This window comes from Rhinolophus ferrumequinum, chromosome 8 (assembly GCF_004115265.2).
Source record: "Rhinolophus ferrumequinum isolate MPI-CBG mRhiFer1 chromosome 8, mRhiFer1_v1.p, whole genome shotgun sequence".
NCBI classification, from domain to species: domain Eukaryota; kingdom Metazoa; phylum Chordata; class Mammalia; order Chiroptera; family Rhinolophidae; genus Rhinolophus; species Rhinolophus ferrumequinum.
The window spans coordinates 55,799,375-55,824,364 of record NC_046291.1 but is presented as its reverse complement, the minus strand read 5'-3'; the positions used below and the strand labels follow the sequence as shown (position 1 = coordinate 55,824,364).

The 24,990-nt window shown below is 39.1% G+C and overlaps 1 protein-coding gene across 5 annotated transcripts in view; it reads left to right on the top strand.

Annotated features, from left to right (window-relative positions):
• The window catches only part of B3GALT1 (beta-1,3-galactosyltransferase 1), a 513,038-nt gene that overhangs the window by 459,895 nt on the left and 28,153 nt on the right, over nucleotides 1-24,990 (top strand). For all 5 annotated transcript variants that reach the window (XM_033113024.1, XM_033113020.1, XM_033113022.1 and 2 more), the window contains exon 3: nucleotides 15,247-15,373. The gene's annotated coding sequence lies outside the window, so the exon portion shown is untranslated. The remainder of the gene's footprint in view (nucleotides 1-15,246; nucleotides 15,374-24,990) is intronic.

Here is a 24,990-nt window from a genome sequence, read left to right as displayed (position 1 = left end):
CTTATTTGAGCTCGCTCTTCCCCACCTTACCCCCTCGCCTTGATGAGTCTAGCTAAAGTTTGTCAATTTCATTTATCTCTTCAAAGAACTGGCTCTTATTTCCATTGACCTTTTCTATTGTCTTTTTAATCTCTATTTCATTCTTTTTCTGCTCTGATATTCATTTATTTCCTTTTGTTAACTTTGGGCTTTGTTTGTTCTCTATTTAGTTCCTTTAGGTGTGAAGTGACATTGTTTACTTTAGATTTTTCTTGTTTTTGTGGTAGGCCTGAATTTCCCTCTTCACTATATCACTGCTACTTTCCCTCTTCGAACTGCTTTTGCTGCATCCCACAGATTTTTGTATGTTGTATTTTCATTTTCATTTGTCTCAAAGTATTTCTGGCTTTCTCCTTTTCATTGTTGTTCAGCAGTATGTTGTTTAATCTCCATATGTTCGTGAATTTTCCAGTTTTCTTCTTGTAATTGATTTCTACCTTCATACCATTGCAGTCAGAAAACCTTACTGATATGATTTTAATCTTCTTAAACTTATTGTGTCTTATTTTGTGGCCTAACATATGGTCTAACCTAGAGAATGTTCCACATTCACTTGGAAAGAATTTGTATTTGCTTCTTTTGGATGGCATGCCTGCTAAATATCTGTTAAGTCCATCAGGTTTAATGTATCATTTATGGCCGATGTTTTCTTATTTATTTTCTGTCTTGAATGATATATTCATTGATGTAAGTGGGGCATTAATACTATTATTATATTGCTATAAATGTCTCCCTTTCTATCTGTTAATATTTGCTTTTTATATTTAGGTGCTCCTATGATGATATATAAATATTTACAAATGTTATATCCTCTTGTTAGATAGACCATTTTATTATTATGTAATATTCTTCTTTGCTTTTATCACAGTCTTTTTTTTAAAGCCTATTTTATCTAATATAAGTATAGCTACCCCAGCTTTCTTTTGGTTTCCATTTTCATGGAACATCTTTTTCCATACCTTCACTTTCAGTCTGTGTGTGCCTCTATATCTGAAGTGTTTCTTGTATTAGCATATACAGATGGGTCCTTCTTTCTTTATTTTTTGTCTATATTTTTTGATTGGAGATATTCCATTTACATTTGAAGTAATTATTGATAGGTATGTACTTATTGTCATTTTGTTCATTGTTTCCTGGCTGTTTTTGTAGTTCCTCTCTGTTTCTTTCTTTCTCTTTTTCTCTTCCCTTGTGATTTGATGAAAGAGACTTTCTTTAATGTTGTATTTAGATTCCTTTCTCATAATCTTTTGTGTATCTACTATAGATTTAACAGTGCACATGCGTATACACACACACACACACACACACACACATACTTTTAAGTTGATAGCAACTTAAGTTTGAACACATCTTAAAACTACATTTTTACTCCCCCCCCCCATGTTTTATGTTTTTGATGTCACATTTTGCATCTTTTTATTTTGTGTGTGCTTTAACTAATTATTGTAGTTATAGTTATGTGTCCTATTTTTGTCTTTTAACATTCATACTAACTTTATAAATGATTACTACACTTCCTTTACTATAGATTTGCCTTTCTTGTGAGATTTATTCTTTTATCTGTTATTGTTACTAGTGTCCTTTTTTTCAACTTAAAGAAGTACCTATACCATTTCTTGTAAAGCCATTTTAGTGATGAGGAACTCTTTTAGCTTTTTCTTGCCTGAAAACTTTATCTCTACTTCACTTCTGAATGATAACCTACTGGATAGATATTCCTGATCAGGGAATATTTTTCTTTCAGCACTTTGAATCTACGCATATTGTGCCTCTCACTTCTGGCCTGCAAGGTCTGTGCTGAAAAATCTGCTGATAGTCTTATGGAGGTCCTCTTGTACATGACAAGTTGTTTTTCTTGCTGCTTTTAAAATTCTCTCTTTATAGTTAATTTTTGATATTTTGATTATGTCTTGGTGTGAATCTCTTTGGGTTCACCTCAATTAAAATTCTATGGGCTTCCTAGATCTGAATGTCTATTTCCTTCCAAGTTAGGGAAGTTTTCAGCCATTATTTCTTCAGATCAGTTTTCTGCTCTTTTCGTTCTCTTCTCCTCCTGAGAACCCTATAATGCAAATGTTATTCTACTTGATGTTGTCCCATAAGCTGTCTTCACTTTAAAAAAAATTTTTTTCCCCGTTATTTTTGGGTGAGTTCCACTGCCCTGTCTTCTAAATCACTGATCCTTTCTTCTGCTTCATTCAGTCTGCTGTTGAACCCCTCTAGTGTACTTTTCAGTGCAGTTATTGTATTGTCAGCTCTTTAATTTCTGTTTGGTATTTTCTTAAATTTTCTGTCTTTTCATTGAAGTTCTCACTGTATTCATCCATTCTTCTCCAATGTTTGATGAATATCTTTATGACCATTACTTTGAACTCTTTGTCAGGTAAATTACTTATTTCTGTTTCATTCAAGTGTTTGTTTGTTTGTTTGTTTGTTTTTCCTAAGGTTTTTATCTTGTTTCTTCATTTGGAGCACATGCCTTTGTTTCTTCATTTTATTTAACTCTCTGTGTTAGTTTCTATGTATTGTGTAAAATAGCTACCTCTCCCTGTCTTAGAGGCGTGGCCTTCTGTAGGTAATAACCCTTAATATTCAACATTGCCCTAGCTTTAGGTTATCTCTCAAACCTTCGTGATTGTGTAAGCAGCCATATTTATTCTTGATGGGTCCCAGTTGTTGAGGGTGCACCAAGACCTATCAGTTTTCCAAAGGGAGGGATTTCAGTCAGCACCCAGTTTCAGGCTGGTTGGAAACAAGAGCTTTCAAAGTATGCAAATATATATACAGTGTTGTGGGACCACAATCTTAAACCCTGCTGGCCTCCAGACCACATGATCTGGAGGTATCCTCTAGGCATCAGTGGCAAAAATCAGGGCTCCACATGAGTGTATAAGCTTCTTTCTGGGAGGTGCCTGTGAGCTATAAGAAGGCTGAGGGGGAGCACAAAGGTGGAGTCCCCTGGCTTACTTTCCCTAAGAGCACCTCTATAGCTTCTAGATGTGTGACAAATCAAAAGCATTCCCCTGACGCTGAAGTTCCAGAACAAGTAAATAGGCCTTTTTCTAGAAACACTGGGGGTGTGCTTCGGTCTGCTGTCTGTGCAGTGCCCTGGGATTGGAAGCTTCCCAAGAACTGTCTGTCTGATTGTCACAGTTCCATGGGACCCAGGAATGCAAGCCCTCCTTGGCCACCAGAGCTAGGTGATCAAGAAGCATCCCATGGAGACCGTGTGCTCTCACTGGTTTTAGTGAGGTAGTGGAAGAGCTTAGCAAAGCAGTGGGAATGTGCAGGGCCCTCGCACGCCCACTGGCTTTAGCTAGGCAGCAGGAAAGTACAGGGATGGATGATGTCTCGTCTAAAGTAGAGAAAGTGCAAAAATGGTGCCTGCCAATGCTTCTATCCCTGGAGAGTCCCAACAGATCCATCCCCCTCTGGCAGACGCATCAACATTAGCAAACAAGTCTCCTTCAAATATAGTCTAAGTGCTTTCAAACTGCTGCTTTTGTGCTGTGCCCTAGGGTGAGTGAGTCTGCATGTGAGCCCTTTAAGAATAGTCTCACTTCACAAGCCCTTAGGTCTCCAAGATATAAGCCCTGTGCTTTTCAAAGACAGGTGTTTTGGGGGCTCTTCTCTCTGGCACAGCCCCCAAGGGTGGGAGTGCCTAAAGTGGGCCCAAACCCCTCACTCCTCAGGGAGAAGCTCTGGAGTTCTAAGATCTCTCCCGATTGTAGGTCACCACAAGAGGTGGGATTTTTAGTGAGACCATGTTTCTGCCTCTCCTACCCATCTCTATGTGCCCATTTATTGTTTATTGTGAAGAAGCTGTTCAGCCAGTTTTCAGGGTTTTTTCAGCGTAAATTGTTCCATACATAGCTGTAGATCCAATGTGTCCATAGGAGTTCAGGATCTTTCTATGCCGACATGTTGGACACACACCCCTAAGTTTTGAGAAATCATGCTTTCTAGAACACCCTAAATGGTTCTTCGTGGTTTTATTCCTGTGGCTGGTACCTGCTCTTGTCAAGCTGTACAGAGACTGTAATCTTATTAAGAAATGAAGGGGAAAGTTTAAAGCAAACGTTAAAGGGCGATCTAATTACTTTATGAAATCTGCAATGTGTACAAGACCCACAAAGTTCTTATTTTAAAAAAATTCTTTCTGACTTCAATAAAAGTTCTCTTAATGAATTATGTCTATACACAATGTATGTCTACATATAGTATACATATACATATAGTAGAATATAAGCTTCACCAGAACACGGATTTTTGTCTGTCTTGTGCACTGATTTATCGCCAAGTGCCTAGAACAATGCCCAGCATAAATCGATTCTCATTAGACGTTTGCTGAATAAATATAAAAAGTTCATACTGAGCTAATGATAAAATTAGCTCTAGAATTAAATGATAATTAGCTCTCTTTCAGTCCAATTAAATTTTTCCCATTATTTTATTTCACAGACTTAAAATCATTGAGACAGGAAGCCGAGGACGAAAAACATGGGCTATGCAAGCAGCTTCCAGGATAGGTAGCACTAAGCAACTTTGTGTAATTCTTTCTAAAATTTGGAACCTCAAGATTATTTATTCCCATGATCAAACAACTTCTGGAGTTTTTTTCTTACTATTAAATCAAATGTTTAGGAAGGGAAAACTGCTGCCACATATACCATTCTCTCCACAACACATTACAACCGCACCACCCCCTAAATCCTCCTCAACAAAATCAAAACAAATATAAAGATATGAAAATACAAGAACCAAATTAAAATGAAAGTAGTAAATACCCTAAAATGTATTATATGCAACTCGGCTTCCCCACCTAACCAAAGATCTATGAGACTTTGAAATTATTACTTAGTATTGAAAAGCCCTCTGGAAACTCTTGGCCTTACACTATATTTAACCTTATATTTTTTCCCTCACAAAAGAGGTTTTTGTTTGGGGAACCAAAAGGCGTCTGTTGATCCTTGTCTATGTCTGTTCATATGGATGGAAATTTCTGTGAATGAGACCTGTCTTGCTGAGTCCTCCTAGACCATGTAGCGCTTAGATGCCCAGCATTTAGGCCCTAACCTAGGGGCCCTCAGCTCACTCAGCTTTGAAAGGTGGAGTCTAGAGAAATTATTTGCAGAATAGAACTATGTTCTGCACCTGAATGTAAAACCATACATGAAAAACTATTTCAAAAGAATCATTCACTGAATATATTAATTGAGGATTGTTTTTATGTGTCAGAAATTCATCAGAATGAAAGGTGAACTAGGCAATCAAACATATGAATAATGAATTGATTCACTGGCTATTTGACAGTGCATGCTCTTGTATAGATTATATAATCATACTCTGAATATATATATATATATATATACATATATATGTATATACACACACACATATAGAGATGGGAAAGGAAGGGAATTAAAAGAGTAGAGTATTTAAAACCATATATATATATATATATGTATATATATATACAGTTTTCGTATAAATGTAGTATATAGTATATATTCATATATACATATACAGAGGGTGCCAAAAAAATGTATACACATTTTAAAAAAGGGAAAAAATGTATTAAAATTGTAATAATATATACCAATAACAAAAGATGAATACAAGTCATGTGCATACATTTTTTTGGCACCCCCGGTGTAGTTTTTAACACTGCAAAGATCGGGGCCTGAGACTCTGATTAAGTCCTTAAGGGCAATAGTGACAACAAAACCAGATTGGTCTAGATTGATCTTAAACAAAAAAAAACCTGTCAATCAGGAAAATCACCCCATCTTGTTTGTCCTTCCTTTGATTGAATAAGGAAAAGCATTGTAGACATGGGAGACAGAAGAGAAAATGTGAACCTTAGATTTAAATAATTCTCTTTCCTCAGACCATACTTAAATTTTAAGGGTCTACTTTATGCATAAAATAAAAAACTGGAGTCTTATATTTGTGATGTTTTATCCACTTCACATATGCATTACTGATATAGGACTAAATTCCTTAGAAAAAAATAACAGTGCATCTGCTTTTCATGAAATCTCCCTAAAGGATATTAATGTTTTTATTTGCTACAATGAACTACTTGAATGCCATGACATGACATTACTTAACTTGACATGACAATACTTGGGATAATTCAGCATGGCAGCATTTTTTTGTTTTTTGGACAGACTTTAAAGTATTTTAGATTAATTTACCATACTGGTCAGTGTTGCACAGAATGTGCTATAGCTTTTAGAGTCTAAATGCATTATATATCACATGATCGCTGTACATCACTAACACTACGTACCAGCTCATAGAATTATCGTGGGAAGGAGACATCATGGATCAGCCAGCTGTAATCTCTTCCTGGCATAGGACTAAGTGTGATTTCATAAATGCTCCCTGGAGTATCCCAGCATATGTTTGATGACAGGAGGCAAGAATCATTTTTCTCTCTGCACCCACAGGCAGCTGAACTGCAAGACACAGGTGGGTGGGAGTTTACTCTAATCCTGTAACCCTCAAACACATGGACATGTTGGTATGGCAGCTTGCACTGTGGTCTTTCATATGAAGTGTGCAGTCCAGTGCCCCGCAGAGGGCTTTAGCATGCGGTGAACATCATTGTCAAGTTGGCAGCAGCCTTCAAAGTTACAAGGAATAAGAAGTAATTCTCAGTCTCCTAATGCAAGCCTAGTGGAGGAGAATGCATGTGCGAGAGGCACATAGGAGCCGGCACCTCACTGGGCTCGTTTTTATTTTAATCTTTTCTTAATATAAAGTAATATTTGAATATATGTTTGTTGTAAACAATTCAAATACAAAAGTATAGAGAATAGAAATAGGTGTTGTTGCGCTGGCTGCTCACGCTATTCTACTCCTATCCCCAGAGGTAGTGGCTGTTAATTGTTTTCTGAGTGTTTTATTTTGGTGCTAGGCCTAAACATTTAAACTTGATATAACCAAATGGTCTAATGATTCTTATAATGGAACTCATTCATAATTGAAAAGCCCATTATATCTATCGTATCCCCCATTATATTATATATTTCCAGTAAGACCCTACTATAACTATTTTATCAGTAACTCTTGAAATATGTTACCACAGTGCATCTAATCCAGGAAGAACTCCTTCTTAACATTTAAAATATTCTGGTTGCCAGTAGGTAATTGCTATGTTTTTATAGTGCATGGATTGAAAAATAGTAATAACAAAAATTTACAATGTAGTCGACACTTTAGAATGAAATCACATCTCTCTTATCACAAAAGCATATATACACATTTGAAAAATAATACCTGCATGTGTAAGACATTTTTTATTTAGGCTGCAAATAACAATTGGTGTGCTCATGGGTGTGTGGCTCAGATCACTTGAGGAAATTAATCCATCACGACTGACCCTGTCCAGCCAGCCCTCAACTCTCTCTCTCTCACACACACACACACACACACACACACACACACACACACCAGGTTCAGAAATATTAGTATCGGACTATAGAAACTTTGCATCAAGCAGGGAAATTCACCTAAAGTGAACCCTTTAAAAAATAACGGTGAAGCAATACTGTTCTAAATGGGTCATCATTTAATTTTCAGATATTTATGTGTTTAGAAGAGCAAATAGGCTTCCTATTCTGAAATAGCTCAATTATGTTTTGATTGCAACATGAAATTTTCCAAGAATCTTAGATCTCAAATACTGTAATCATTTATACATAAGTTGATAATTGCTTTACAAAAATAAAAACAGTGTTGCTGTGGTGGTGGTATGGTGTGAGCATATGTGGTGTTTTCTATCATCCTAGAGATTTCAAACTGAGCTCAGCTCTATTGATTTTGGAAAATACATTGTTTGCTTCTGCGTGATTTGAGGTATGTGTGTCTTCCAGGTAAGGAAGAGCAGAAAATGGATTGGTTGCCGGTGCCTCTGGCAGGACCTCGCCCAGGCGAGGGCTTGCAACAGCTCCCTCATCTCTGTGACCTTTAGTAGATGGTTTTGCTCTGAGCACTTGGCTTCATTGGCTTCCTCAGCAAAAGCCTCAGAAATGAAAGAACATTCAGCTCATTTATCCAAAATTCCCCCAAGGAATACATTCTTTTAAATAAAGTGCACTCTGAGTGACGCATTTACACTCTCGTTCCATCATATGTATCAGAGTCCCGTGGAGTAGCGAGCAGTTCAGGTATGCAGTTAGCCCCATGAAAGTGTTTCTCTTCACTTTAATGGAGGCATATGTCACAGGTCCTTTGTATTTATTACCGTTTTTCCCCAGGTAAACTGTCTTATGAGGAGTACACACACCATCGCCCTGATTTGAGACTTTTCTCAAAATTCCTTTTTTTAAGTTTTCCACTGAAAGAGAAAACTGAATGGATTGCTTTTTAGGAGCCAGACTAAAAATCTTTTAATACAGGGCACAGATGGACTGCTTAAGATACCAAATCATTGGGGCTACTATCACGCTAAATTTAACGATTATAGGCAGAACCAGGTAATTCTTAATGTACGGTAGTCCTACCCTTATCCTCTGTTTTGCTTTCCACGGTTTCAGGGACCTGAGGTCAACAGCAATCCAAAAAAGATTGAATGGAAAATTCCGGAAATAGCAAGTCATATACTTTAAATGGTGAGGACTGTGGTGAAATCTCTCACCAACCAGCCCCGTCCCACTTGGGAATATAATTGTGAATCCAGCATATCCATACTGTATAAGCTACCTCCCCATTAGTGACTTACTAGGCATCTCAGTTAGGAGCTGAGTGTCATGGCATTGCACTGCTTGTGTTCAAGTAATTCTTATTTTAGTTAATAAGGCCACAAAGCCATTCACATAACTTCTATTATAGTATATCGTTACAATTGTTTTATTTTATTAGCTATTGTCATTAATCTCTTACTATGCCTAACTTATAAATTAAACTTTATCATAGGTGTGTGTGTATAGGAAAAAAATAGTACAGTAAGTCCTCACTTAATGTCATCAATAGGTTCTGCAACTTTAAGCAAAGGGAATATAACAAAACCAATTTTACCATAGCCTAATTGATATAAACAAGTTCCTGTGTCATCTCACCAATGTCATAATAAAATGACATCGAACGAACAAAGTTATTCGAAGATGTGCTGTATGTGTAAGGTTCAATACTATCCACAGTTTTAGGCATCCACTCAGGGTTTTGGAACATGTCCCTACAGATCATTTCAGCTCTAAAATTGATCATTCCAGTCATCTGTGCACTACTGAGCACATCTTTGTTTACTGCCTAAAGTTTACGTAACATCCAGCTAAGCTTGCTAAGCTTAGTAGGTCCCACTTCTTGCCCCACACAAAGAAAACAACACAGAGATCCAAAGACAGCTTAGCAGATAGTTTTTTAATAGAATTCCAAAAAACTCTGCACATATTGCCCACGGTCATCAAATGTTATCTAGGGAGAAAATAGTTTATTTTCCTCATAGTTGCCCTGTTAAAATGTATAACTTCCTCCTGGGAAGAAATCATGCAAAAATAATAACACAAGAAGAAAACATGAGTACGTAGCTCACTCACCCTGTTCTCAGTGCCAGAGTGGGCTGCCTAAACATCAGAGAAGTTCAAGAGACAAAGAATGGTAACCAGCCCAGGTGATTCTGCTGTCAAGGGAATGAGGTGTAAGTGGTTTCCAGGACCCTTAGTGAGCAGGAGAATTTGAAAAAAAAAATAGCATTAATCCACGTATTAGAATAGCAGGTATAAACCTGCATTTATGTGGCACAGTTGCAGTGAAAATTGTTAAGTCTTCTCTTAGGAACCTATTTCTTGAGTGTCTAATATTTACATTGAGTTCTATGAGGTCATTAGTCTACAACCTTCAGTTATCTTTGTTTTCCAAATAAAAGGACTTGTGTTTTTAACACGAGTGCTAACCATTTCTCCATTCACTCATGACATCTCTCAACTGCTTTCTCTCACAGCTTAGCTAAGGCATGGAAAATACTTTCACAGTGGCAAGTTTAACTCCCCATTCGTTTGGAAGGTCTACTAAGGAAAATGTGCTCAATTTGGAAGTAACGGATGTGCATTTTCTTTTCACATCTAAGTGCCCGTCTATAAAAAACTAGGGTGAGAGAAGAACTTTATATTTCAGAGGAAAAGATGCTCTCCTCCCATACTGGGCCTATTGCTTGCCATGCCACAACTTCAGCAAGTCTCATTGATCTCGGAATGCAAAAATCCCCATACAGTATGATCCATTATGGGCCAAGGGGCCTCTCTGTAAGTCCTACCTCCCAAACTCCCACTCTGCAGGAGCTGCTGCAGGTTCTCTGTCTTGCCTCTCCCTGGGTAATATGGCCACTGGCATCTGCACGCAATGTGCCTGGGTATCATGGGGAACGTCATAAGTCAGAAGGAGGATCATTTTCCAGGCACATGACAGGTCAAGATGCTACCCTTTAAATTAAGAGATGCTATTGCTGCGCCAGTCGTCCATAAGGCACACACTTCAGACTTTTGGTTTTGTTTTGCCGGTTTGTTTGTTTGTTTGTTTGTTTAATGGTAGTGATATATTTGTACAGGCACTGGCCTATTCCCTCACCCATTGTCTCCAGAGACAGATGCCATATCCATTTCTAAAAAGACTGATCTAGAATGAAATGTGTAGAAAAAGACAAAAAGAAAGCAAAGCAACTTCCCACAGTTGGGTCATACTTAATTTTCATTGACGCTAGCTGGCTGGAGACAGTCTCTGTCTAAATCAGAAGTCATGTTTAAATTCCATGTGCTTACATGGCATGATTTATTGTAACAGTATTTGATAGATGATAGAAGAGCAAGATAAAGTGAGCATGACCTGACCTGAAAATCCAGCAAGGCAGTAGTAGTTGACTCAGTCAATATGCAAGCTTTGCAAAATTCCTTTGCAATATGCCCTGGAATGGTCTTAATTTTCAGAACCAGCTTCTGCCATCTATAAAGGCAGAGACCTAAAGCTGTAGCTAAAAAGTTTGGCAGCCAAATAAAAACAAGGATCTATTCCATTGTTTCATGTTTGCTTGTTATAAAGATAAATTCATGTTCTATCAAAATCGTTCATGAAACCACTTATACAAGCTAAAATTTTCTAAGTAGGCATAAATTAGAACATTGGTATTTCTGAAAAGTATCATGAAATTATATCAAACTTTTGAAAGGCTCGTAGCATGTCAGATATTTGGAATTTCTTGCTTAGAAAGACTTTGAAAGCAATTTAGATTTTCTTCTTCTTTAAATTACCAGGATCTAGTATGTGAATTGCACTTAAAAGGAAAATAAAAAATATTGTTGAACTGTTGAATGACTAGCCCAGATGAATTCATCTTAAAAATCAGGAAAAATAGGCCAATGATTATTCTTAGGGCTCGATGCCACATTCCTCATCCTCACACTATCTCCTATTTGACGAACAGAAAGATTAACTGCATTCATATTTTATAGTCAGAACAAATGATTCCATTGGTCTTCATTATCAATATTCTGAATGCTTCATTCAAGAGAAAAAATGCATTTGTTTACATACAAAGACACACACATATACATATACACACCTGGTTCGGGGGTCTCTCCTTTGTGCTTCAGTATCTCCCTTACTATGTTTAATTATCTGACTTTTATCTGTCTCAGAAAGGATATGAGTTCCTCCGTATTTCCAGCTCCTAGTAAAATACCACAACGTAGAAAATACTTAGCACAGTTTTGTTGAATGAAACCATGGATATTATAAGAGAGGAATTAAGAAGCTGATTATCGAATCCAAATGTGGATTCATCACTTTGTCTAACAAGATTTTGAGAGATACTGAGCTCTTACCTTGTGCAAGGCTCTGTGCTAAATTCTGAGGCATAAGAAAGAGTTGGCACCCAGTAATTTTATGTTGGAAACTTCACTTCCTGTCTGCTTTGAGGCCTGTTACAGAAATGTGATAGATGATAGAAGAGATATAGTCAATATTGAGACACTTTTTAATCACTGAATTTCAGACTCATCCACACTTTTCTTACTGAGTTTCCTAATTCTAACCTCATATACTAAAATTATGACAAGTTCTCTTCCATTTCCTATGTATTGTTTTTACCTAAATTGAATACCTAAGTGATGTTTTTGCAATTGGTACATTGCCAAGATTTAGTGTGGGTATATGATGTAAAGGGCAAAGTTGAGAAGAATGTATAATTTGTCAAATCTTGGGTCTTCCTTCATTATCTTTTTCTGTGGAGTAAAGGATTCAGAAGAAGAACTTTGAGACATACAGCTTTGTTCAGAATGGTGCCCTTGAAAGTTTCTGCTACCCCAGTTAATGGTGAACGCTCTCATATAAACTCTCTGAGTTCCAGAAGATACTGATATTTGCAAATAAATTGGCTTAGTTCATTTTCTTAGGAATTAACTTTTTAAAAAGCTGAAACAATTTTAACCCAAATTCTTTGTGTGTCTCCACTAATATATTTAAAATCATCTCCCACCTATGGTATACATTCTAAATTGGCTCCAGAAATATTTTATGACTTCATTAAACAAAGATATGCTGCTTTTATTATTCTACTTTATTGGTATGTATGACCGTTTTTCCAAATAAAGAAATGGCATTACTTTTAAAATCATTTCAGTTGGCTTTTTTCTAAGTATTTTATCCAGGATGTTGTTCTTTGTCAGTACTGACTCCTTTGATAACTGTCACTTAGGCTTTGGCAGTCATGTCACCAAGTTGTATGTTGTAGGGATGGGTGTGTTTCCATGGGAGCTTGGTTGCTTCTTTCAGAAAGGCAACAATAAAGATTACTGACAACACAGCAGAACTAGAAATCCTGGGATTAAAATATATTCTGTGTAGGACAGAGAACACCTTTCCTGAAGAAGTTACAGTAATACAAGACCTAGCAGTATAGGATATCATTCCCATGTGCAATTAAGAACTTACCATATGGAGTGGGCAGACAGGTGAGCAAATCAATCTTTCATAACTGGGGGTTTGTTGGTAAACCAGCTCTCCAGAGATTGAGGAATTGGAAGAAGAGAGTGACAGGAGCTCTGGTTTCTAAAATTTGTCAATTATTATGTTGTAAACACCCTACACATATGCCTCCAAATTCAAGGTATCATCATGATGTCACCGCCTGTGAAGTTGGGAAGAGATGCACAGTCAGCTCTGTCTGAGCCCATGCAAGCCAACTCTAGCACACACTGGACCTCTGCAGGCCCATCCCAGCTCCAGGGTGCCCTAGGGGGTTGCCTCAAGCCTCTGCTGTGACTGCATCACATTTCTGTCTCTCCCTCCCCTTCTTCCTTCTCCCCTCAGAACAGGTGTTGCTCCTGAGAATATGCTCCTATAAACTTTCTGCGTGGGTATCTCAGAGTCTCCCTGGGTCTGTTTCCCTGGGACTCGACTTATGACAAAGAGAAATAGAAAAATAAGTTCATCATATTGAAACCTCAGAGAATGAAAACCCTCTGTTCTCTCTCCTAAATCCATTAACTAATAAGATCAACTATTACCTCTACCTACTTTCCTAATGAATCTGAGAATTTATCTTGATAAATTAATAAACAGGCAACTCAGTGGTACTTTATTTGGTCTTTATTCAATTCTTTGGTTGCAGACAGACCATACACAAACCAGATAAAATGTGGCCAGATCCTGACATTTGAGATTCACAGTGCAAATTTATTTATTGTCACAGAGGGTTATTGGAAAACTGAGAATGTTAAAATATTATTACTATCTTATTTCTGTCACTAAAATATTTCATAGCTAACTGTAGTGTGGAGGTACACAAAAATGAATGGATTCCTTAGACATAAATGGCACTGGCAAAATTCCTTTTTCCACATGAAACTAAAAAGAAGATATTAATGAGATGTAGTAGAATAATATACTACAGTAGCTATAATTTTTAGGCCTGGTAAAATTGTAACTTAAATTAACACATGGGTGACAAATTTTGAGCCTAGTCTATTTCACCAGAAAAACATGACAATTTATATAGTCAATTTTCAATTATCTGCCCAAGGAGAAATAACAATAATGGTAATTATCCAAAAGAGTAGATAGTGAAATTCATTTCTATTTGACTTTGAAATATTGTTTTGTATTATAAAACCAACATTTGAATGTAGATGTATTTTATATTCTGGAAAGTTGCAATACTTCTAGCTTAAAAACTGACATTACACTTTTTGATAAGGCACTGGAGAGGTGGGTTAAACAAATGGTTAAGCTGAGTAGACCTAGATTCAAACACTGGGTCCACTACATACCAGGGTGGCGTTAGACAAGAGACTTGATCTCCCAAGTTCATGAGTTTCTCATTATTAAAGTGAAGACAATAACATAAAACAAAGAGGATTGTGGTGATGATTACAGGTAATAAATGTAAGTAAATTAGTGTATAGAAGGCACTCCATAAATGCTGAGACCCAAGGATCAGATAAACTGGAGAGCTCCAGGTTGGCCGGTCTCAGAGTGGTCATAAGTGAAAGTGAAAGTCTTAAGTAAAAGGGAAGATACTCATGGCTAGAAACCCCAGCTCTACCATGAATTAGCGGAGTGTCTTTGTCCAAGTGGCTTCAGCCCTCTGGACCCTTTTTTGTCATTTGGAAATTAAAGATGTTACTCTAGATTTTAGGAGAAAAGCTGGCCCCTTGAGAGCTAACCCTGACCCGCAGATAGGCTTTTGCTTTAGTCTAGTTTGAACCTCACTAAGTTTTGTTTCGTTTAATTGAACACTAAAAATAAAGAGATTTCACATTAAAATCTGCATTTTTGCCTTCCCTTGAAAATCTGAAGTTGTGGCATTATCGGGCTTGTTTTTCTCTATAGCGTCAATGAAAACCATCAGCTAGACCTGAGCAGTGCTGCCCCTTCAGATGGGACACGTACTCACTAGTGTACCACAGCCCTGCTATATTCCCTGTTGTCTCACAGCCAGTCCGCTTCCTCATTTACCCTACTTGCCTGGTCTTGTAGGTGTATAGGTTTGCAATCCTAGGAGCAGTTCTGACCTTCATTTGTTCATTTATTTATTCTCTTTTCATCTGCTCAACCTTCATTGAGTGCTTACCCACATGTCATTCTATGTATTGTACTTATAGACTAAACATGTCTTTTTTTTTTTTTTAATGACAGAACTATCTTCATTTCTCAGAGCCTGATGAATTTCCATTGTTTCTAAAGTTTTCTCTCTTCTTATCCACACAGGATCCCGCAGTTTGCTAAGCAGCAGCTGTTCCTGGCACGAGCGACTCCAAGTCTTCTCATCAGATTGAGACCATGGTTTGTGCCCTGCACCTGTAGTCAGAAGAAAACAGCAGGCTCAGTCCAACAGGTAGGAGAACCTACTGTTCAGTTATGTGGCCCGTCATGCTGGAAAAATAACAGCTTTCCTATAAAATCGGAAATCAACATGTAAGTACTAATGAGTAGAGAGAATAGGTTTTTTTTGCTTTTATTAATGTTTACCTGCTATAGTACGTAAAATAACCTTGTCATAAATGACTTTTCCTGAATGATACAGGAGAAAAAAACATGATAGCTAAAAAAAAGTCCTTTTTTAAACAGTCATACTTATAAGTATCTATGAAACCTTTGACTTATTTTAGTGGTGGCCTCTTTTAAGAAGAAATATTAGGGAACTAAAGAACTGCCTTAGGTGACCTGAGAGGATGCCTATTTAAAAATCCATTTCTCTAAGGCCATAGCTAATTGATTCTTGAAACTTCTTTGCTGAAATAACCTGTCCCACAGGCAGTTATACTTCAATTATTTCTTATTTCCCTTGAAAATAATAGTATTTCATCTAGAAAATGTTGGTATAGTAATAAAGAAGTGTCAAGTGTAACAATTAATCATGAAAATGTTTTTTTCCATGAATATGTTTTTATTGAAAGTGATAAAAAGCAAGCCAAATACCCAGAATATTCTTTTCTACACTTACTTTTTGCCCTACATTGCGTGCTATGTTTATGAAAATGATTGCAGCCTTCCTGTTGTGTGACTCGGGAAAAGAAGCACCACACTAGTGAGGAGAGACTTGAATCATACTTTTATCTTTCCCACCATCAGCTCTGTGATTTGTGCCAACAACTTAATCTCTTTAAACTAAATTTTTTTGCCCATAAAAAGGACAGTTATTTCAGAGTACCTTCTAATTAGCAGGCTCAGTCTGACAATGAAGTACATCTGTTACTGGAGCGCAAGAGGGTAGCTCGGAGCTGTTTCCCTGCAAGCTAATTTGCTAAAAGTAAATTCAACAAAATGCCAATTCACCAAGTTTCTTTCTTCTTTTCTTGTATTACAAAGTGTACAGTGATTTGCATTGAGTATATTGGTTTTCACCACCTTAGAAGATTTCTGTGAGGTTTTAGTGACTAGTTTTCCAGTTTACTTCCTAACAGCCTGTGAAGGAATGCCCAGTTTGTCTTGACCTTAGCCTCTGTCATTGTGTAGAGAGAGATGATAAGGAGTGATGGAGAGCGGAGAGTGTACAGCCAGGAAGGACTGACACTCAGAGACACGAGGTCATCGCTGCAAGGAGTCTCCAAATTCAAGACAAATAAATTCAGTGTTTAAACATATTAAGCAGATTGACCATTTTTGAGAACTATTCATGGACTTAGCCTACCGACATGGTTCTTCCTCTTAGGGGATCTTATAGTTCAACAGTGGAAACTGACCGAAAACCAAACAAAAACTAAATAAATAATGCAATTACACAGTATGATAGGCACTATGAAAAAATACGAAAGGGTGCTCCGGCAGTGAAGAGCTAGAACCTGCTTTATAGAGGGTGATCAGGGGAGGTGTGAGAGTCAAGAGAGCTGTCCTATTCCCTTCCTTTTCCAGGCATGCGATAGGGTTGCATTGCCTTGGTCTCCCTGAGGTTTAAGGGGCCATGGGATTTGGTCTGGCCAATGAGTTATGCTGAGAAACAACAGATGTCACTTTCATGCTGGAGCACTTCGTTGGTTGTTGTTGCTTTAGCTCCCTTGCCCTGTGGCATTCTGACTGGAGGTGTGGTCCAAGATGTGGTTGCTCCCATACCCTGGAACTTACCGACTTCAAAGAACAGAGACCCACGCCCCCTCAGCCTCTGGGCATGTAGCATGAGCAAACAACAAACGTTTATTGTCTTAAGCCACTGAGATATGGAAGCTATTTGTTAATGCAGCTTAACGGAGACAATCGTGACTATTACCAGAGGCATCTCTGAAGAGGCAGAAGGATGATTTGTAGAGGCTTTAAGACAAGAGGCTTTCAGCTTGGCTAGTTCACAGAACAGAAAGAAGGCCAATACAGCTGGATCATAGTAAATCAGGGAAAAGTAGCAAATAATCTTTATTTGCTTCTACTCTCTCAATTTATTCCTGTTCGGGCTCCCAGGCTGTTCTGATGTTTATATTCCTGTCAATGCTTTAAGATAGATTAAGTAGCTTGACTCTAAACGCCTTTGATTTGTTTACACAAGTCAAACTCACATTTTTTATCTCTTGCCTCTGGGTTATCATCTTTTTTTTTTTTACCAAGAACTTTGCATGTGGGGCTACTGATATGATAATGCAATCCTAAAGCCTTCTCAAGGAGCTGAGGGCCTCTGTCCTTTCAGTCAATACAGAGATGCACTCCCGTGTATAGGCCATTCATAGCTGAGCTGAGGCACGGCCTGAGCACGTGGCATTTGCAATTGAATAATGTGTAATATTGTACAATGTTTAAGCTCTCCGCTTTTCATGTCAATTTGTATTATTCTGGTAAAAGAATCTAGAGAAAAGCCCAAACTTTTATGGGATTCATCATGGCCCTTTTAATGCACACGTAGGAGAATTTGTCTTTTGCACTGAAGATCTTGTTTGAAAACAAAACAAGAAGCCCCTAGCAAAAAGTAAATTGCAAGAGATGCAGTTTATCTTCTTTGGAAGAAATGAAGAGCTGAGTCAGCCTTCCTTGGATTTGACAACTGAAGTATTGCTTTATGCTTGACATCGCTCACGCAGAGCCACTGATATTATAACTCCCTTTATTGAAGTTTGGTAGACTTAGAGGAAGTACATCCATCGGATATTACAGTCATTCTTGTACAGTTCTTAAAGTCTTAAGGATTTTTATTGAGGTGAATGAAAGCCTGCTTTAAGAAAAAGAAAGTGGGAGAACAGAAGGGAAATGGATCTAAAATTTAAAAATGGGTTTTTAATATAGTACAGGCTCAGTGCTAAGTGCTTTCATATGTATTACTATCCCCATACAGTGGAGGAAGCAGTTCAGAGAGGTTATGATCACCCAGCCAATAAGTGGCAAACCAAGGAAGGGACAGAGGTCTTCTACCCCTACAGACCCTGCTCTTTCCTCGATCCCACTTAGACTCGAGTGTATGTTTCCCTATACCGGCACCAGGGTCAAATTCAAAATGGACAACCCCTGCATTTCTAAAATCTCTCCAGACTTGTCCTCTAAAAGAGAAATACTAGATCACTCTTGATATATTACATATCTAGATTCAGAAGAGCCTCTAAACAGGGCTGGTTTTAAATTATGCTCTGCTAATTGTGTACCTTCCCTTTGTTCGGCCTTTGCCTGTATAATTAGCATAGTCTTGAAAATAGAACTTTTCCATGACATTAAAATTGTTACACAGAACACCCTCTAATTATTTCATATCTTCACATTAGGGATTAAGATACTCATGTGGAGGGGGTAATTCTGTTTGTTATTTAATGACTTATAGGAGGAATTCAGGAAAACCAGGAAAAAGAGATTATTAAAATAATTTCAACGTGACACACTGATATGTACACATAGGCCAAGGTGCAAGCATACATTTTTTTCTCACACCCTTACTTCCTCCTGACTTCAGACCTCACCATTTTGTCACTGGTCTCAGTTACAAGGAAATCTCTATCAAGGACTTACCTATCCTTTAAGATGGCACTAAAAATACCCTCCTCCAAAGACCTTTCTAGATGCCCACTGTTAAAATTCAGCTCCATCTTCCCATATTCCAGGGCACTTTGAACTGATCTTATAACATCTCTCCGCTTTATATTACAGGGATGGGAGAGTGGGACCAAGATGGCTGGTGACTCACTCACTCAAATATGTTTTCTCTCTTTTCTTCCTGGGCATATAACTAGACAGCATTTCCTTGCCTTCCTTAGAGTTGGCTGCGAACACATGACGAAATTCTAGCAATGGGATATGAGTGGAAGTGACATGCTTCTTTTGGGGGCCAGGATTTTTAGGAAGTGGGTGTGCCTTCTCTCTGCTTGCTGTCCACTGCTGCTGTCTGGGTGAGAGAACCCTGAGGCCCTCAGGCACGGAGGGAGCCTGCGCTCCTGGATCACGAGGTAGAAAGATGTCTGGCCACGCAGGAACACCCCCATTAGGTTATTACTCAAATAAGAAATAATCAACTATTTTTTAAGCTGAAAAAGTTAGGGTTTATTGTTACAGCTGCTAGTGTGGAATCACACATGTTTGTAAGTGTGTGTGTGTGTGTGTGTGTGTGTGTGTGTGTGTGTGTGTGTGATTCCCTCTGTTTTAGAAGCCTCCAAAGAACTGGTACAAAAAAAAAAAAAGAAAAAAGAAACATCCTTTGCTGTGAGCAAAATTAAACTAAATTGCTGCCTCCTTTGGAAATGTAGCAGATGGTCATCAACAGGAAGAGTGGAAGGTACTCTAAAACATCTCTAGTATTGGGAATGCCACTGTCTCATTTGCAAGCAACTGTCTAGAATTTGTAAATAATCTCACAGTAGAGAATAAAAGGGCTACCCAGTTAGTTTTAATATTAAATCATGTCCTGATTCATTACTCACTCAAAATTTATCATTCTTTCAATCAACAAGTAGGTATTGAACACATTCTACGTGCCAGGTAGTCCTCTAACAATGCCGATCAGTCACAGACCTGGCCCCTGCTCACTCCAAGTACACATTCCAGTGGGAGAGCCAAATATTCACCACGTCATCATACTACCGAATAGGCACTCAGCTTCCCACCCGGGTTCTCAGGTTCCTTCTCTGTAAAAGAGAAAAATAATAATAATACCTACTTCTCGGATTTCATTGCAATTTTAGTTAGATAATATTTCAATATAATGGATGCAAAACATTTAGCATTGTGCTTGATACTTGAACTCGATAAGCACCAATAAATCTTAGCTATTATGATTCATATTAATTTAGATAAATACTCTGAGGCTGTATAACAAAGGAATCTGACTAGACTGAGGGAGGAGAGTGTGGAACACAACAGTTTTCCCCTCGAAGTGACTCTTGATAGGAGAGTTGAGAGGTTGGGAATAATTCTGTACATTTTTAAACAATGAAAACAGTATGTACAAAAGGTCAGTGATATGCGGAAGGATTTTCAAGAAACTGAGTAAAAAGTGAGGTTCGATGGAGTGTGGAGAGGAAGGAGGAAATTGCTGCGGGATGATACCCTGCAGGACCTTGGGAACCACCATGTGGTCATGTGAAGAATTCAGCCTTCCCGAGCACAATAGAAAGTCACAGAATGGTTTCCAACAGGTAGTGACGCTGAATGATATAATCAGCTTTAGTTTTTAGAAAAGATTACTGTGACTGGAGTGTGTGAAGAAAAAAGATTAATGGAGAAACAGAATGGGCAGCTAGCTAGCTCCACTTGAAAAGTTACCATAGGAGTCAAGATAAGAAATACCCACAGGTTGAGTAAGGCGGTGGTAGTGGAGATAGAGAGAAGTAAAAAGGTACGAGAAATTCCTGAAGTGACATTGGCAGGACACAGTGATGGATTCAGTAGGGAGGTAAGGGAGAGAGCACCGTTAAGAATGGTTCCTAGTCTTTCTGATAGATACAGGTCCATTTTACAAAGATAGAAAACCCTGAAAGAGAATCAGAGTTGCAGGATCATGAATTTACTTTGTACATGCTACAGTCAGGTGCCCCACAGATACCCAAGAACGTGTGCTAAAATACATGGTTGGATATATAGGTCCATAGATACATCTGAGTTAGAAGAGTCATTGGCATATAGATAATAATTGAGGCCATGGACAGGAAAAATTTGCTTATAAAACAAGCAAAACTTTGAGAAAAATAGAAGGCCTAGGTCCAAACCTTGAGGAACATTTTAGCAAAGGAGACTAGTAGTCAGGGTTCTCAAGACAAACAGGACCAGTAGGATGTATATATAAGAAGAGTTTTATTTTAAGAAATGGCTCACACAGTTGTGGAGGCCTGGCAAGTCCCAAAGCTGATAGGGGAGGCTGGCAGGCTGGAAACTGAGGAATTGCAGCTGGAGTCCAAAGGCAGTTTGCTGGAGAATTCACTCTTGCTCAGGGAAGATCAGTCTTTTGTTCTATTCAGGATTTAATCTATTTGGATGAGACCCACCCTCATTATGGATAGCAAAGTGCTTTACTCCAAGTCCACTGATTTAAATGTAAATCTCATCTAAACAGATCCTCACAGAAACATCCAGAATAATGTTTGACCAAATATCTGGGCACTCTGGCCAGATATGGGTCTCATGTTGACCCATAAAATTAACCATCAGAAAGACATAAAAGGAAAATCAGAAGCAATGACTGTTTTCCAGGCATTGTACTAGGTGCCAGGAATACAATCTATATCACGGTTTACAGCGTGAGCCTGGGAGTCAGATAGCTTGGGTTTGAATCCTAACTTGCCATTTCATTGTCCTCTCTGTGACCTTAGGCAGACTGTTCAATGGCTCCATGCCTCATCTTTAAAATGGTCATAGAATCATCTATCTTTGAAGGTTGTACAACGAAATTAGTCAATAATCGTAAAGGGCTTAGAAAACTAACTGAACATAGGATGCGCACATAAATGTTCTCCCTTATTTGTAAGACAGAGACAGTCTTTTTTGTCATGGAATTACAGTGTACTGAAAGCATCGCAAGCAGACAGCCGTGACAAGGAAGGCAAAGACAACATTAGTCCCCAAGCTCATTGCAGATGAGGCCTGAGCTATACAGGAAGCAGACAGCTATCTACCTGCAGTGATTTCGGGAATTTTGAAACTTGCCCATTCTCTTCCTCCATTCAAAGATACATGCCATGTGAACAGTTTGTGACACTTGTGAAACAAAAGGCTCCTTCCCTCTTTTCTGATAAGGCCTTAAAGGACTCCCTGGTGAAATACAAATGTTACCTAATAGACTACTAGTGTCAGCCTCCACTGCATGCGTGAATTCCTTTTCAGGTAAACGATTCAGTTCTGATGGAACAAGACCCTCATCAGGTTGAAATAGAAGGCAGGACCAAGGAGGCTGCTGGTAGCTAAGAAGTAGCTGGGGGAGACAGGAAGATGGGAAGGAAAGAGGAGGCATGAACAAGGAATGTGCTAAGGAAAGCCAGAGGACAGCAGGGACCCTCCTGTTACCCATCCCTGGGTTTCCCCTAGTGACCACTCGCTTCCATGCCTCACAGCCACTCATGCCTGGGGCCCCTTGAAATATTTTTCCATGTCTTTTATCTCTTTGTTTTAAGTAAGCATTAATTTTTACGGTTTTGTTTTTATTATTTTCCCTACTATGGGCCAAAGTAATTTGTCTAGAAATGTCAATGGACGAAAGTCCTCTTACTAATCCCATGTTATAATATTCAGAGTACACCAAGAATAATTGTCTCCCTTAGCATATCCCTTTCATTTTCACTTCTGTAAAGGGATCCACCCTTTTTCTCTGCCCAGGGCAGTTGTTCAGAAAGTTCACCACCCTTCGCTCCAGCCCTGGTAGCAATTGGAGAATTTGACATTGTGCATTGGCTTCTCCATCTTTGCCCTGGGCTTGGGTAGGGGACTCTGTGCAGTAGCACTTGGATTCACTCCCTAATCTCTTTAGAATTTGCTAAGGTGTTTGATGAACTAGCCAGCTTGTAATTCAGTATCCACTGAGAGGTTGGTATGTTATTTTATTTATTTTTTAAATGAGACACTGATCAAGATCTTGGACCATGACGAATTCAGAGCTAATTTTGAAACGTTTTCTCTCTGATTTTTTCTCTTTCAGTCCTGCAAACTGAGTCATTAATTCAGGCATCATTTATTTTTATTTAGATAGAAATTGGGGCCATGCAGTTTTCCGCCACTTGGGCGTTTCTTGACATTCTTCAGCTGAGCAAAGTAGTAAGCCCCATCTGCATCTGGTTCCTACATTCCTCAAGTGGCCTTGGTCACATAGCTGGGAAGGGGTTATCACTTGATACTCTTCCACTCTGCCCTACAGGGCTCACAGATGCTCCTCTCCTGCCGGAAAACCAGCACCTGGAAAGGTTTCCCCTCAGGTTTCCAGAGCCCCCATGAAAAGAAACTGACAGGAAGGTCAGGAGCCAATGTCCTTTGCTCTCTGAGGGACCTCTTCCAGGGTAACTCCCCAAGCAGCTGAGCCACAGCGGAGGAAGAGGGGAGATAGGAGATTTTGGGGTAGACTCAAGCCCCTACACTCTAGTTCAGGGGCCTATTGCCTCTCTGTGCCCCTACAGAGGTCTCTGAGTCCCAAACCCTCAAAGGAAATTAATTAGGAGACACCCTGTCAGGAGTAGGGAGAAGGGAAGGGAATGAGGTTCAAAGAAGGTATGCAGGTAGCACACATGAATTGATCAATAAAATGCATAGTTTTACACTGTGGTCTGCCAAGTGTCCTCTACACCAAAACAATCAGGCTTCATGTCAGAGGAGTAACTCCAGGCCTCAAGAATATAGATGTGACAAAACATACAAAGACCCGGACTCAGACACCAACACAAATTGTGCACCTTCCCTGTGACAGGTGCCTCACAGGTCATCTCATTTGTTGCTAAAAACAGCCCTGCGACTGGGTGTTTACATATTCACCTGACAATTGAGAAAATGAGGCCCCAAAGAGTGAGGTACCCAGAATAAGACAGGTGCCTGTTACAGTACACAGGATACAGGATGTTCCACTTAGACACAAAGAAAAACAAAACAAAATATACTTGGTTCTGCTCCTAAGGGTTGGGCAAACAGTCAGTTGGGAATCTGAGGCGATTCCAAGCCACTCTGTTACTGGCCACAGGTCCCCTCAGTTCTCCTTATAGGCACCTGGGTTGGCCTTGGCTGGCACCTGGGCGAGACTGAACGAGCAAGATGAAGCCAAGCAGCTCCCACCATGGGCAGCAGAGGAGCCAGGAGCCAGGCACGTTCTCTGCAAATAACGCTCACCCAACCTTTCTCTGGCCGTGGACACGGTGGTTCCCTTTCATTGCATGGCTACTGCCCAGGAGTTTGCTTTACTGATTCTGTCGGTTTATGGCCCGGCATGCTCTATAACCGAAGTCTTTCCCCAGCTGTGCCTCAGCCACTAAACAGGCTGGAGTGGAAACCAGAACATCATACAATTCCTAGCTTAAAAAAAGAAAAAGAATAGAGAAGTCCCCAAGGGCAGGAATTGGGTTTTGGATTGGCCACTGCACAGTGCCCTGTCCTGGGACTTTGTGCCAGGAATTCTCAGTGGATTTCGCTGAGCCCTGGACAGACAGCACAGAGGGATGTTTAAGCACAGTAAGGACTTCTCCAGGCAGCAAACCTGTCACAAGCCAGAGAAGTTGGTCCCTCCCCTGCCTATCTGGGGTACTTTGTTTTTAGCTCTCTAACAGCATTTATGATTAAGGAAGGGCTTATTTCCAAGTTGCCTCAACAAATATTTATTCAGCTGTGTGCAAGCCCCTGTGCTTTCTCACCAGGCTGTGACATGTCTAATGCACCTTTGACTCCCTGGCACCCAGCCCAGAGCCAGAAAGTAGTGGATGCTCTATAGATATTGGTCAAAAGAATTAGCATAAACCATGTAGTTCTGGGATTCGAAAAATGCCCTATAATAAGAAATGGTCAACAAATCCTCCCTCACCAGTAAAGTCTACCTGCCATCCCAGAAATGGCTTCACATATCTTTCCTAATAGCACGAATTGTCCCTCGGACCT